Genomic DNA, 15,147 nt, shown 5'->3' with positions numbered 1-15,147 from the left:
TTCATGAGTCCCTTGGCAACCAGTTCACGTCGTGTGAAGAACTTGGCAAATTCTGTTGTGAACCAGTTGTCAGCAGAGTATACTGGTGATGGGTCGCCCTGATAGTGATGTGAGGTGTGTTCGTACCTGATAGTGTCCTCAGGGTGGCGCCAGCCGGTGTCGTATTGCTTCGGTCTGACGTACGGTGTGTCAGCAGGGTGATTCATGTTGGTTACTTCGCTGGAGACGTCGTATTCTGGTTTTGGTACTGGTTCAGGGTTATAGTTTGGATCAGGAAGTTCATTAACATACTGAGATGTGTGTTGTGGTGAGTCTTGCAGTGGAAACCCCAGACGCAACGTACTGCTTTGGCTATGCAGCTTGGGATTTTGCGCGGCTTCTAGCGATTCTGATTCGGCGAGGGCTGCGGCAGCTTCCCTTTTTGCTGCTAGGCTTTCTAAGGCGGCATCCACACGTGCCTTCTCTAACTGCGACCTTCTCTCTTGATCAGCTCTCTCATCATCTATGCGTGCTTTTTCTAATTTAAGTTGCATCTCTTGGTCAGCAAAGCGCTCTCGTATTTTGGCAGCTTCAGCATTTGCGCGGGCAATGGCGACAGCGCTGCTGATGGATGTTGTCTTTGAGGAGACGGAAGTAACAGATCTTGTCCTATGCGATTTGTGAGACATGGTGTCTTGGGAAAGTGCTTGGCTGTGCAGAGATTGCTGTAGCTGTATTTAGTCTCTGAGTAGCCGGTGACTTGAATCCCACTAGTTGGATGGCTGCCGTTTCACTGTTCTGTCCTCACTAGCTGAGGCAGGCTCATACGTAGCTATACAGTCAGCTAAACCGCTATACCGGGGTCCAATAAGGAGACTGTGGTTGAGTCTGTGCTTTATTAAACGTAGTGGTATATTGATGCGGTGAAACTGTGAACAATGATATACATAGAATCAGTGCATGGCATAGAACAGATACATAATACACATGATATACATTATGCATAACATTTAGAAGGCTAGTGACTAAACTAGGAGTACAACTGGTTAAACTAGGCTAATATAGAGCAGAAATATCTATAGGAAGCATAAAGACATACCGGCAATGCAATCGCAAGGGGGATGAAGTGAAGCGTCTTTCCTTGAAGGCAAACCGAAGAAAGTGAAAGGAAAAATGGAGGGAAATGGAGGCTGAGCTACCATAATGCATTGCAAAGGAGGAGGAGAATCAGACATGGATAATACAAAAACAAGATTGAACTGCCAACATAACTCTGACCGCTAGAGGGAGCCAAAGCATCACAAACAAATAAAGGTATGAATATCCATACTGAGAAACCTGCAATTATGCAAAGAGATAATCAGGGTAACAATATTAGATGGCGGAGACAGAACAATGATGTGCGTTTAGTAATATGTTCTTTTGCAGGCTTGTTCACTTGTCTCAGGTTTTGTTTCACAGATATGCCTACCACACCGGGAATTAATGGAAATAGCTAAAATATTATTTACAACATTTTTAATGTTTTCTTTTTGTATTCAAATACACCGCTCAAAAAAATAAAGGGAGCACTAAAATCCCACATCCTCGATATCACTGAATTAAATATTCCAGTTGTAAATCTTTATTTATTGCATAGTGGAATGTGTTGAGAACAAGAAAACATAAAAATGATCAAGATAAATCACAACTAATATCCCACGGAGGTCTAGAGTTCAAATGATGCTCAAAATCAAAGTGGAAAATGAAGTTACAGGCTGATCCAACTTCAGTGGAAATGCCTCAAGACAAGGAAATGATGCTCAGTAGTGTGTGTGGCCTCCACTTGCCTGTATGACCTCCCTACAATGCCTGGGCATGCTCCTGATGAGGCAGCAGATGGTCTTCTGAGGGATCTCCTCCCAGACCTGGACTAAAGCATCGGCCAACTCCTGGACAGTCTGTGGTGCAACGTGACGTTGGTGGATGGTGCGAGACAAGATGTCCCAGATGTGTTCAATCAGATTCAGCTCTGGGGAATGGGTGGGCCAGTCCATAGCTTCAATGCCTTTATTTTGCAGGAACTGCTGACACACTCCAGCCACATGAGGTCTGGCATTGCCCTGCATTAGGAGGAACCCAGGGCCAACTGCACCAGCATATGGTCTCACAAGGGGGCTGAGGATCTCATTTCGGTACCTAATTGCAGTCAGGCTACCTCTGGTGAGCACATAGAGGGCTGTGCGGCCCTTCAAAGAAATACCACCCCACACCATTACTGATCCACTGCAAAACCGGCCATGCTGAATGATGTTGCAGGCAGCAGATCGCACTCCACGGCGTCTCCAGACTCTGTCATGTCTGTCACGTGCTCAGTGTGAACCTGCTTTCATCTGTGAAGAGCACAGGGAGCCAGTGGCGAATATGCTGATCCTGGTGTTTTGTAGCAAATGCCAATCTTCCTGCACAGTGTTGGGCTGTGAGCACAACCCCCATCTGTGAATGTTGGGCACTCACACCATCCTCATGGAGTCGGTTTCTAACCGTTTGTGCAGACACATGCACATTTGTGGGCTGCTGGAGGTCATTTTGCAGGGCTCTGGCAGTGCTTCTCCTGTTCCTCCTTGCATGAAGGCTAAGGTGTTGTGAATTCTGCTCTTGGTCTCCCTCTGGTGGTGATGAGTGGTAGTGCTGCTGTCTTGGGATCGCAGCATTCATCAGGTGGGTCCACTTATCGCAATTTGGTCTGGGCTATTTAGTCTGGCTTGATTCTTTAGTCAGTGCCAGTTGTCCATTGTTTTTGGAGGATTCACATCTCTGACTGGTCTCTCCTGTTTTGCAGTCCATGTCTACAAAGATAAGTTCTGGCTTTGTTTTTGCAGTTCACATGCTGTGGGCTTAATAGTTCAGTGCATTTTCTTGTTTTGTCTTTTCCAGCTTTGTCTGTGTAAGGATTCCTTCAGCCTTGCTGGAATCTCTGGAGATGCAGATATACCCTCCATGTCTTTAGTCAGATGTGGAGTTTTTGTATTTTCTGTGGTGGATATTTTCTAGTGTTTTAATACTGAACGCATAGTACTCTGTCCTATACTTTCTATTTAGCTAGAATGGCCTCCTCTGCTAAATTCTGATTTCAGTCTGCGTATGTCATTTCCCTCTCCTCTCACAGTCAATATTTGTGGGGGGCTGTCTTTCCTTTGGGGATTTTCTCTGAGACAAGATAGTTTTCCGTTTCTAACTTTAGGGGTATTTAGTCCTCAGGCTGTGTCGAGGTGTCTAGGGAGCGTTAGGTACATCCCACGGCTCCATCTAGTTGTGTTGTTAAGTTCAGGGTTTGCGTTCAGTACAGGTACCACCTTCTCCAGAGTACGTCTCCTGCTGCTCCTAGGCCACCAGATCATAACACTAAAGTAGCCGTCCTGTTGCTGGGTTGTTGCTCTCCTACGGCCAACTCCATGTCTCCTGGTGTACTGGCCTATCTCCTGGTAGCACCTCCAGCCTCTGGACACTATGCTGATAGACACAGCAAATCTTCTTACCACAGCTTGCATTGATGTGCCATCCTGGATGAGCTGCACTACCTGAGCCACTTGTGTGGGTTGTAGAGTTCGTCTCATGCTACCATGAGTGTGAAAGCACAACCAACATTCATAAGTGACCAAAGTTATATTCTGCTGTTTAAGTGTCCCCTTTATTTTTTTGAGCAGTGTACATAATAGGTCACTGAAAAGTGCTGTGCCCTGAAATGTGACTTCTAGGAGAAAACTGGAACACAATAGTGCAAATTAGGGTTTTACCTGGATAGAGTATATGAGAATGGTCCAACATCATACAGGGAGCAGGGAAAGGGATTATGGGTGCCTCACCAGAATCAAAATGAACACAGGTACCAGTAACAATTGGCTGGATACGACTCAGTAGCAATAGCAAAAAAAGGAAAAAAGTTCCAGCACCAGGCGTCTCTTCATAAAGTCTTCAGTATTTTATTCTCATGTCAAGAAAGAAAACATTATGTGGGGACACAGCCCCTAAACGCCTGACACGACACGTTTTGAACAAAGTTCTTAGTCATAGGTATGGTTGAGCGACCTTGACCTTTTTAGAGTCGAGCCGTGTTTCGCGAAACCCGACTATCTTAGAAGTCGAGTCGAGTGGAATCGGCCGATTATCGCGAAAAGTCGGGTATCGCCCGAAACACGAAACCCAATGCAAGTCAATGGGGGAGCATAGTCGGCAGTGAGTGGAGGCCAGGAAAACACCTACACTGCCCATTTTAATGGCAAAAACATCCATTCTTGTTACAGAAGCTTGTCAATCGTAATTTACCTTATAATAATTGGAAGGCATTGGAAATTGGGGGTCATTTGGCTAAAGTTGTGGGGGGTAGGGCTGGTTCAAGTAATTAGTGGGCCCAGGAAATCTGGAACACGTCACGGCAGTGGAGCAGGGAGAGGTAAGTATTTAAACTATGCAAGTGCTGTGATCCTGAGCAAGCAGGGGGGGCCCACTAGTTGGCATTGGCACTGGCACAGGGCCCCTCAAAGTACAGCGGTGTGTTTGCACGGCGGGGCGCCTCCCACCGGCAGCAACACTTTTGCGTACTATGAGAGGCCCTGTGCCAGTGATGTCGCCAACTAGTATTTCTTCCCCCACCTGATGAAGGAACCTGCACTTTCATCTGCACCTTCCTCTTTGTCCCCGTGTAAGGTGGTATAGTATGCGGGAAGGGGGACCTGACTTTCAGCAGGGTCACAATCTTGCTGTTTAGCGTGCACGGGGAATTTTGCGTTATGGGTCAATGTACCAGCAGACTCATCTATCACTGGCTGGGCAATGGGCAGAATGAGGAGGAAACACAGATATAGGCCCAAAGAATAAAGTTGGCTAAATGCAGTTCAAAATTGGTAACACAGGACTAACCAGGGGGCATTGCAGTGGAGGACAACTGGAATGAGAGGCTGACACAGAGAGTAGGCCCAAATCAGTAAGTAGTCAAAATGCAGTTCAAAATTGGCAACCGTAGTAAACAGGCGGCACAGCTTTGTTCAGTGGAGGAGAACAGCAAGGAGTGGCAGACACCGATAGTAGGCCCCAACCCAACTAGTAGGCTAAATGCAGTCTAACATTAACTACTACTTAACGAGAGCCTGAAAATGGAATTTCAGGACAGGAAACCAGGAGAACAGCAAGGAGCGGCAGACACTGTTAGTAGGCCCCAAACCAACTAGTACGCCAAATGCAGTTGTTCCATTTAACCACTATTTAACAAGAGCCTGAAGATAGAAGCTCAGGAAAGGCAACCTGGAGAACACCTTGGAGTGGAACACACCGTCTCTACACCCCATACCCAATTTGTAGGCGTAATGCAGTGTAGTTTCCAACAACTACTAAACGAGAGCATTAAGATTGAAGCAATGGAGAGGAAACCTGGGGAACACCTTGGAGTGGAACACACCATCTCTCTACACCCCATACCCAATTTGTGCGCCTAATGCAGTGTAGTTTCCAACAACTACTAAACGAGAGCCTGAAGATAGAAGCTCAGGAAAGGCAACCTGGAGAACACCTTGGAGTGGAACACACCGTCTCTACACCCCATACCCAATTTGTAGGCCTAATGCAGTGTAGTTTCCAACAACTACTAAACGAGAGCCTGAAGATAGAAGCTCAGGAAAGGCAACCTGGAGAACACCTTGGAGTGGAACACACCGTCTCTACACCCCATACCCAATTTGTAGGCCTAATGCAGTGTAGTTTCCAACAACTACTAAACGAGAGCCTGAAGATAGAAGCTCAGGAAAGGCAACCTGGAGAACACCTTGGAGTGGAACACACCGTCTCTACACCCCATACCCAATTTGTAGGCCTAATGCAGTGTAGTTTCCAACAACTACTAAACGAGAGCCTGAAGATAGAAGCTCAGGAAAGGCAACCTGGAGAACACCTTGGAGTGGAACACACCGTCTCTACACCCCATACCCAATTTGTAGGCCTAATGCAGTGTAGTTTCCAACAACTACTAAACGAGAGCCTGAAGATAGAAGCTCAGGAAAGGCAACCTGGAGAACGCCTTGGAGTGGAACACACCGTCTCTACACCCCATACCCAATTTGTAGGCCTAATGCAGTGTAGTTTCCAACAACTACTAAACGAGAGCATTAAGATCGAAGCAATGGCGAGGAAACCTGAGGAACACCTTGGAGTGGAACACACCGTCTCTACACCCCATACCCAATTTGTAGGCCTAATGCAGTGTAGTTTTCTACAACTACTAAACGAGAGTCGGAAGACCGAAGCAATGTGGACGAAACCTGGGGAACACCTTGGAGTGTAACACACCATCTCTCTACACCCCATACCCAATTTGTACGCCTAATGCAGTGTAGTTTCCAACAACTACTAAACGAGAGCCTGAAGATAGAAGCTCAGGAAAGGCAACCTGGAGAACACCTTGGAGTGGAACACACCGTCTCTACACCCCATACCCAATTTGTAGGCCTAATGCAGTGTAGTTTCCAACAACTACTAAACGAGAGCATTAAGATCGAAGCAATGGCGAGGAAACCTAGGGAACACCTTGGAGTGGAACACACCGTCTCTACACCCCATATCCAATTTGTAGGCCTAATGCAGTGTAGTTTCCAACAACTACTAAACGAGAGCATTAAGATCGAAGCAATGGCGAGGAAACCTGGGGAACACCTTGGAGTGGAACACACCGTCTCTACACCCCATACCCAATTTGTAGGCCTAATGCATTGTAGTTTCCAACAACTACTAAACGAGAGCATTAAGATCGAAGCAATGGCGAGGAAACCTGGGGAACACCTTGGAGTGGAACACACCGTCTCTACACCCCATACCCTATTTGTAGGCATAATGCAGAGTAGTTTCCAACAACTACTAAACGAGAGCATTAAGATTGAAGCAATGGAGAGGAAACCTGGGGAACACCTTGGAGTGGAACACACCATCTCTCTACACCCCATACCCAATTTGTGCGCCTAATGCAGTGTAGTTTCCAACAACTACTAAACAAGAGCCTGAAGATAGAAGCTCAAGAAAGGCAACCTGGAGAACACCTTGGAGTGGAACACACCGTCTCTACACCCCATACCCAATTTGTAGGCCTAATGCAGTGTAGTTTCCAACAACTACTAAACGAGAGCCTGAAGATAGAAGCTCAGGAAAGGCAACCTGGAGAACACCTTGGAGTGGAACACACCGTCTCTACACCCCATACCCAATTTGTAGGCCTAATGCAGTGTAGTTTCCAACAACTACTAAACGAGAGTCTGAAGATAGAAGCTCAGGAAAGGCAACCTGGAGAACACCTTGGAGTGGAACACACCGTCTCTACACCCCATACCCAATTTGTAGGCCTAATGCAGTGTAGTTTCCAACAACTACTAAACGAGAGCCTGAAGATAGAAGCTCAGGAAAGGCAACCTGGAGAACACCTTGGAGTGGAACACACCGTCTCTACACCCCATACCCAATTTGTAGGCCTAATGCAGTGTAGTTTCCAACAACTACTAAACGAGAGCATTAAGATCGAAGCAATGGCGAGGAAACCTGGGGAACACCTTGGAGTGGAACACACCGTCTCTACACCCCATACCCAATTTGTAGGCCTAATGCAGTGTAGTTTTCTACAACTACTAAACGAGAGTCGGAAGACCGAAGCAATGTGGACGAAACCTGGGGAACACCTTGGAGTGTAACACAACATCTCTCTACACCCCATACCCAATTTGTACGCCTAATGCAGTGTAGTTTCCAACAACTACTAAACGAGAGCCTGAAGATAGAAGCTCAGGAAAGGCAACCTGGAGAACACCTTGGAGTGGAACACACCGTCTCTACACCCCATACCCAATTTGTAGGCCTAATGCAGTGTAGTTTCCAACAACTACTAAACGAGAGCATTAAGATCGAAGCAATGGCGAGGAAACCTAGGGAACACCTTGGAGTGGAACACACCGTCTCTACACCCCATATCCAATTTGTAGGCCTAATGCAGTGTAGTTTCCAACAACTACTAAACGAGAGCATTAAGATCGAAGCAATGGCGAGGAAACCTGGGGAACACCTTGGAGTGGAACACACCGTCTCTACACCCCATACCCAATTTGTAGGCCTAATGCATTGTAGTTTCCAACAACTACTAAACGAGAGCATTAAGATCGAAGCAATGGCGAGGAAACCTGGGGAACACCTTGGAGTGGAACACACCGTCTCTACACCCCATACCCTATTTGTAGGCCTAATGCAGAGTAGTTTCCAACAACTACTAAACGAGAGCATTAAGATTGAAGCAATGGAGAGGAAACCTGGGGAACACCTTGGAGTGGAACACACCATCTCTCTACACCCCATACCCAATTTGTGCGCCTAATGCAGTGTAGTTTCCAACAACTACTAAACAAGAGCCTGAAGATAGAAGCTCAAGAAAGGCAACCTGGAGAACACCTTGGAGTGGAACACACCGTCTCTACACCCCATACCCAATTTGTAGGCCTAATGCAGTGTAGTTTCCAACAACTACTAAACGAGAGCCTGAAGATAGAAGCTCAGGAAAGGCAACCTGGAGAACACCTTGGAGTGGAACACACCGTCTCTACACCCCATACCCAATTTGTAGGCCTAATGCAGTGTAGTTTCTAACAACTACTAAACGAGAGCATTAAGATCGAAGCAATGGCAAGGAAACCTAGGGAACACCTTGGAGTGGAACACACCGTCTCTACACCCCATATCCAATTTGTAGGCCTAATGCAGTGTAGTTTCCAACAACTACTAAACGAGAGCATTAAGATCGAAGCAATGGCGAGGAAACCTGGGGAACACCTTGGAGTGGAACACACCGTCTCTACACCCCATACCCAATTTGTAGGCCTAATGCATTGTAGTTTCCAACAACTACTAAATGAGAGCATTAAGATCGAAGCAATGGCGAGGAAACCTGGGGAACACCTTGGAGTGGAACACACCGTCTCTACACCCCATACCCTATTTGTAGGCCTAATGCAGAGTAGTTTCCAACAACTACTAAACGAGAGCATTAAGATTGAAGCAATGGAGAGGAAACCTGGGGAACACCTTGGAGTGGAACACACCATCTCTCTACACCCCATACCCAATTTGTGCGCCTAATGCAGTGTATTTTCCAACAACTACTAAACAAGAGCCTGAAGATAGAAGCTCAAGAAAGGCAACCTGGAGAACACCTTGGAGTGGAACACACCGTCTCTACACCCCATACCCAATTTGTAGGCCTAATGCAGTGTAGTTTCCAACAACTACTAAACGAGAGCCTGAAGATAGAAGCTCAGGAAAGGCAACCTGGAGAACACCTTGGAGTGGAACACACCGTCTCTACACCCCATACCCAATTTGTAGGCCTAATGCAGTGTAGTTTCCAACAATTACTAAACGAGAGCCTGAAGATAGAAGCTCAGGAAAGGCAACCTGGGGAACACCTTGGAGTGCAACACACCGTCTCTACACCCCATACCCAATTTGTAGGCCTAATGCAGTGTAGTTTCCAACAACTACTAAACGAGAGCCTGAAGATAGAAGCTCAGGAAAGGCAACCTGGAGAACACCTTGGAGTGGAACACACTGTCTCTACACCCCATACCCAATTTGTAGGCCTAATGCAGTGTAGTTTCCAACAACTACTAAACGAGAGCCTGAAGATAGAAGCTCAGGAAAGGCAACCTGGAGAACACCTTGGAGTGGAACACACCGTCTCTACACCCCATACCCAATTTGTAGGCCTAATGCAGTGTAGTTTCCAACAACTACTAAACGAGAGCCTGAAGATAGAAGCTCAGGAAAGGCAACCTGGAGAACACCTTGGAGTGGAACACACCGTCTCTACACCCCATACCCAATTTGTAGGCCTAAAGCAGTGTAGTTTTCTACAACTACTAAACGAGAGTCGGAAGACCGAAGCAATGTGGACGAAACCTGGGGAACACCTTGGAGTGTAACACAACATCTCTCTACACCCCATACCTAATTTGTACGCCTAATGCAGTGTAGTTTCCAACAACTACTAAACGAGAGCCTGAAGATAGAAGCTCAGGAAAGGCAACCTGGAGAACACCTTGGAGTGGAACACACCGTCTCTACACCCCATACCCAATTTGTAGGCCTAATGCAGTGTAGTTTCCAACAACTACTAAACGAGAGCATTAAGATCGAAGCAATGGCGAGGAAACCTGGGGAACACCTTGGAGTGGAACACACTGTCTCTACACCCCATACCCAATTTGTAGGCCTAATGCATTGTAGTTTCCAACAACTACTAAACGAGAGCATTAAGATCGAAGCAATGGCGAGGAAACCTGGGGAACACCTTGGAGTGGAACACACCGTCTCTACACCCCATACCCAATTTGTAGGCCTAATGCAGTGTAGTTTCCAACAACTACTAAATGAGAGCATTAAGATCGAAGTAATGGCGAGGAAACCTGGAGAACACCTTGGAGTGGAAGACACCGTCTCTACACCCCATACCCAATTTGTAGGCCTAATGCAGTGTAGTTTTCACCAACTACGAAACGAGAGTAGGAAGATCGAAGCAATGTGGACGAAACCTGGGGCACACCTTGGGGCGGCAGACACCGTTAGTAGGCCCTACCAAAGTTGTACCCCAATGCAGTTTTAAAATTCCTAGAGGCTGAAAACAAGACTATTGACGCTCAGCTTTTTTAAAAGGAACACAGCTGAATTGAGTGGCGCAGACAGACACAGGTAGTAGGCCTTAAACCAAAAATGTGGCTCACTGCAGCTTAAAAAAGGTTACAGGGGTACACAGGCAGCATTGCTCTGGGCAGTGGAGGACAATTTCAATAGTGGACAGCAGACAGACTTTGTACGCCTACTATTAAAAAAAGGATGCTCTATGCAATAAAAATTAGGTTCCAGGGGTACACGGGCAGCAGTGGTCTGGTCAGTGTAGGAGTGGTAGAAAGAACAGGCCGCAGACAGGCTTCGAAGGCCTAACATAAAAAATATTGGGCTGTAGGCACTTTTAAATAGGTTCCAGGGGTACACAGGCAGCAGTAGACTGGTCAGTGTAGTAGTAGTAGAAAGAACGGGCCGCAGACAGGCTTCGAAGGCCTAACATAATAAAATTGGAAGGCTGTAGGCACTTTATAATTGGTTCCAGGGGTACACGGGCAGCAGTGGTCTGGTCAGTGGAGGCCTAGTGGAAGGAGGGACCGCAGACAGGCTTCGAAGGCCTAACATAATAAAATGGGCTGGCTGTAGGCAATTTAAAATTGGTTCCAGGGGTACACGGGCAGCAGTGGTCTGGTCAGTGGAGGCCAAGTGGAAGGAGGGACCGCAGACAGGCTTCGAAGGCCTAACATAATAAAATGGGCTGGCTGTAGGCAATTTAAAATTGGTTTCAGGGGTACATGGGCAGCAGTAGACTGGTCAGTGGAGGCCTAGTGGAAGGAGGGACCGCAGACAGGCTTCGAAGGCCTAACATAATAAAATTGGACAGGCTGTAGGCACTTTATAATTGGTTCCAGGGGTACACGGGCAGCAGTGGTCTGGTCAGTTGAGGCCTAATGGAAGGAGGGACCGCAGACAGGCTTCGAAGGCCTAACATAATAAAATGGGCTGGCTGTAGGCAATTTAAAATTGGTTCCAGGGGTACACGGGCAGCAGTGGTCTGGTCAGTTGAGGCCTAATGGAAGGAGGGACCGCAGACAGGCTTCGAAGGCCTAACATAATAAAATGGGCTGGCTGTAGGCAATTTAAAATTGGTTCCAGGGGTACACGGGCAGCAGTGGTCTGGTCAGTGGAGGCCTAGTGGAAGGAGGGACCGCAGACAGGCTTCGAAGGCCTAACATAATAAAATGGGCTGGCTGTAGGCAATTTAAAATTGGTTCCAGGGGTACACGGGCAGCAGTAGACAGGTCAGTGGAGGCCTAGTGGAAGGAGGGACCGCAGACAGGCTTCGAAGGCCTAACATAATAAAATTGGAAGGCTGTAGGCACTTTAACATTGGTTCCAGGGGAACACGGGCAGCAGTAGACAGGTCAGTGGAGGCCTAGTGGAAGGAGGGACCGCAGACAGGCTTCGAAGGCCTAACATAATAAAATTGGAAGGCTGTAGGCACTTTATAATTGGTTCCAGGGGTACACGGGCAGCAGTGGTCTGGTCAGTGGAGGCCTAGTGGAAGGAGGGACCTCAGACAGGCTTCGAAGGCCTAAAATAATAAAATGGGCTGGCTGTAGGCAATTTAAAATTGGTTCCAGGGGTACACGGGCAGCAGTGGTCTGGTCAGTGGAGGCCTAGTGGAAGAAGGGACCGCAGACAGGCTTCGAAGGCCTAACATAATAAAATGGGCTGGCTGTAGGCAATTTAAAATTGGTTCCAGGGGTACACGGGCAGCAGTAGACAGGTCAGTGGAGGCCTAGTGGAAGGAGGGACCGCAGACAGGCTTCGAAGGCCTAACATAATAAAATTGGAAGGCTGTAGGCACTTTATAATTGGTTCCATGAGTACACGGGCAGCAGTAGACAGGTCAGTGTAGTAGTAGTTGAAAGAACGGGGCGCAGACAGGCTTCGAAGGCCTAACATAATAAAATTGGACAGGCTGTAGGCAATTTAAAATTGGTTCCAGGGGTACACGGGCAGCAGTGGTCTGGTCAGCGGAGGCCGATTGTAATGAGTGTCTGCCAGTTAGTAGTCCAAAACAATAAATAAATGTGAATGTCTCGCATTAAAACAAAACGAAAACACTAAAGGGTGCAATCATTAGGTTCAGGGGTGGGATCCTCTGAGTAGTTTCAGACCTACTAATTTAGCGCAAAGTATTTACTGTGGTAAATAGAGGACACTGCCCCTGACTATGTTAAGTACCATCATACATGTCAACACAATGGTATTGTCAGTGGCAGGAATGAAAGGATGTCAGCACATAGACTAAACATTGGTGGAAGTGTGAGAGACTAAACATTGGTGGAAGTGTGAGAGATAACTGTGGAAGTGGTAGAGCAATGTTTGACCTGGGGGTGGGTGAACTCTCTTGTGGCCGGCGGTACAGGCCCAGGGCCCCTCATGTTACAGCAGTGTGTCTGACGTTGGGTGCGCACCACCACCGCCAGAGACACTTTATTGTACTATGAGGGACCCAGTGGCAGTGCCGTCGACCAAAAGCGGGCACACCCACCTCTTCAGACAAACAGCACTCTCACGGGTGCTTGCGCCAAGTCGCGATACCACGGCCCCGTGTGGTGAGTTTGGCCATTTAGGGAGGTGTAAACATGTCGTATGCTGGACAATCAGCTGCAGCAAATTAGACATTAATAAGTAATTCACAGTAGTCCACAGGCAAGAGCTTTTCATAGGAAAGCTAGGTGTCTGCCGGGCAAGGTGGGGCAAAAGAATTCGAAATCCAGTTGTGGTTCATTTTAATGAATGTTAGATCATCAACATTTTGGGTAGCCAGACGAGTCCTTTTTTCGGTTAATATTGAACCTGCAGCACTGAATACTCTTTCTGATAGGACACTAGCTGCCGGGCAAGCAAGCTCCTGCAATGCATATTCTGCCAATTCTGGCCAGGTGTCTAATTTTGATGCCCAGTAATCAAATGGGAATGACGGTGTTAGGAGTCAAGTTTCCTCTGCTACACAGGGGGAATCTCGATCCGTCTCCGCTGCGGTCTCCCATTCTCCTCCAGCCGCAGTGGAGCCTGCTCAGCAGGGACGTCGATCCCAGCGTCTCGCTCAGTCTGACTCTGTGAGAAGAGTTACTGCTGCTTCTCCAGCTTCTGCCTGTAAAGCCTATACTGGTCAGCAGCGAGTGGACTTCTCTGGGACTAAGTCCTTGTCTGCGCACACTGAGCATGCCCAGGGCAAGATCTCCCGTTGGAGATCGAGGGTCATGTGCTCAGACTCTGCAGCGCATTCTATTGGTCCTCTTGGCAGGTCTTGGAAGGGCAAAGTTTCTGTGGCCGCTTCCTGTCCTGCAACTATATAAACTGCGCATGACCGCACGGCCATGCACTAGTGTACAATTTAATACGTGTGTTTGTTGTGAGTGCAAGTCGTTCTTTAAATACCCCTACCCTATTGTATGATTGTTCGCGTATGGAGTATGGCTGCTATCTAGCGCCCGACTTATCACTCAACGTGTCACACACGTGTCAGCGTCTACTGCTGTGACCGCCAGTGCGGTGCCACGCGCCAGTGTGCGCTTCCTGACCCACGTCTGGGTGCTTAGTGGTGCCTGCCAGCATGGCACAGTTCGCACTTCGGTGCCTTAATTATATATTCCTTTCACACCCAGTAGCGGTGTAGTGCCAGCAAGGGTCTAATCGGACTACAATCCCTGTTGGGGTTTAGTTCGCTGACCACTTGCTCGCGCTCTATGTGCGGTACCGCGGTCCTGTGACGCAACAGGATCGCTTTCTTCACGCTGGGTGAGGTTTAACCCACGCGTGTATTCTTTTGAATACCGCCATATTGTCTGTCAAATCCTAGCAGCAGGTTTCACCTGCACGGTGGACCCCGGACTGCGAACGCATCTATATCATCTCTTTTGGTGCGTTCCGCCAGTCCTAACATTACACTAGCGCCAGGGTCTGGCTAGTGATGACAGACAAACAGCAATCTCTGCGGCATATCCAGCAGCTGGAGGGTAGGTTGGCGGCTCTCGAGAGCGCGACCTCAGCTGTGGATGTTACTGCAGTAGCTGTACAGGCTGCCAGCGTGGCTGCAGCTACCATGTCCATTGCCACCCCTGTTCCGACATTATCTCGCCTCCCGCTGCCAGAAAAATTTTTTGGTGATAGCAAATTTTGTAGGGGATTTGTGAGTCAGTGCTCTATTCACCTCGAGCTCCTGGCTACACGTTTTCCCACAGAGCGGGCTAAGGTGGGATTTATTCTGTCTCTATTGTCGGACAGGGTGTTGGAATGGGCTACGCCGCTGTGGGAGCGTGGCGATCATGTGGTGCAGAGTGCTCCGCTGTTTCTGAGCGCTCTGAAACAGGTCTTTTTAGGACCTCAAGTCACCCATGATACTGCGCTCCAATTGCTGGCATTAACTCAGGGTGAGTCCTTGGTCAGTCATTTTGCCGTCCAATTCCGCACCTTAGCATCTGAGCTGGATTGGTCGGATAAAGCTCTTATCCCCATATTTTGGAGGGGCTTGCCTGA

The sequence above is a fragment of the Ranitomeya imitator genome, chromosome 8 (genome assembly GCF_032444005.1).
Source record: "Ranitomeya imitator isolate aRanImi1 chromosome 8, aRanImi1.pri, whole genome shotgun sequence".
Lineage (NCBI taxonomy): Eukaryota > Metazoa > Chordata > Amphibia > Anura > Dendrobatidae > Ranitomeya > Ranitomeya imitator.
Note: the sequence above shows the minus strand (reverse complement) of the source record.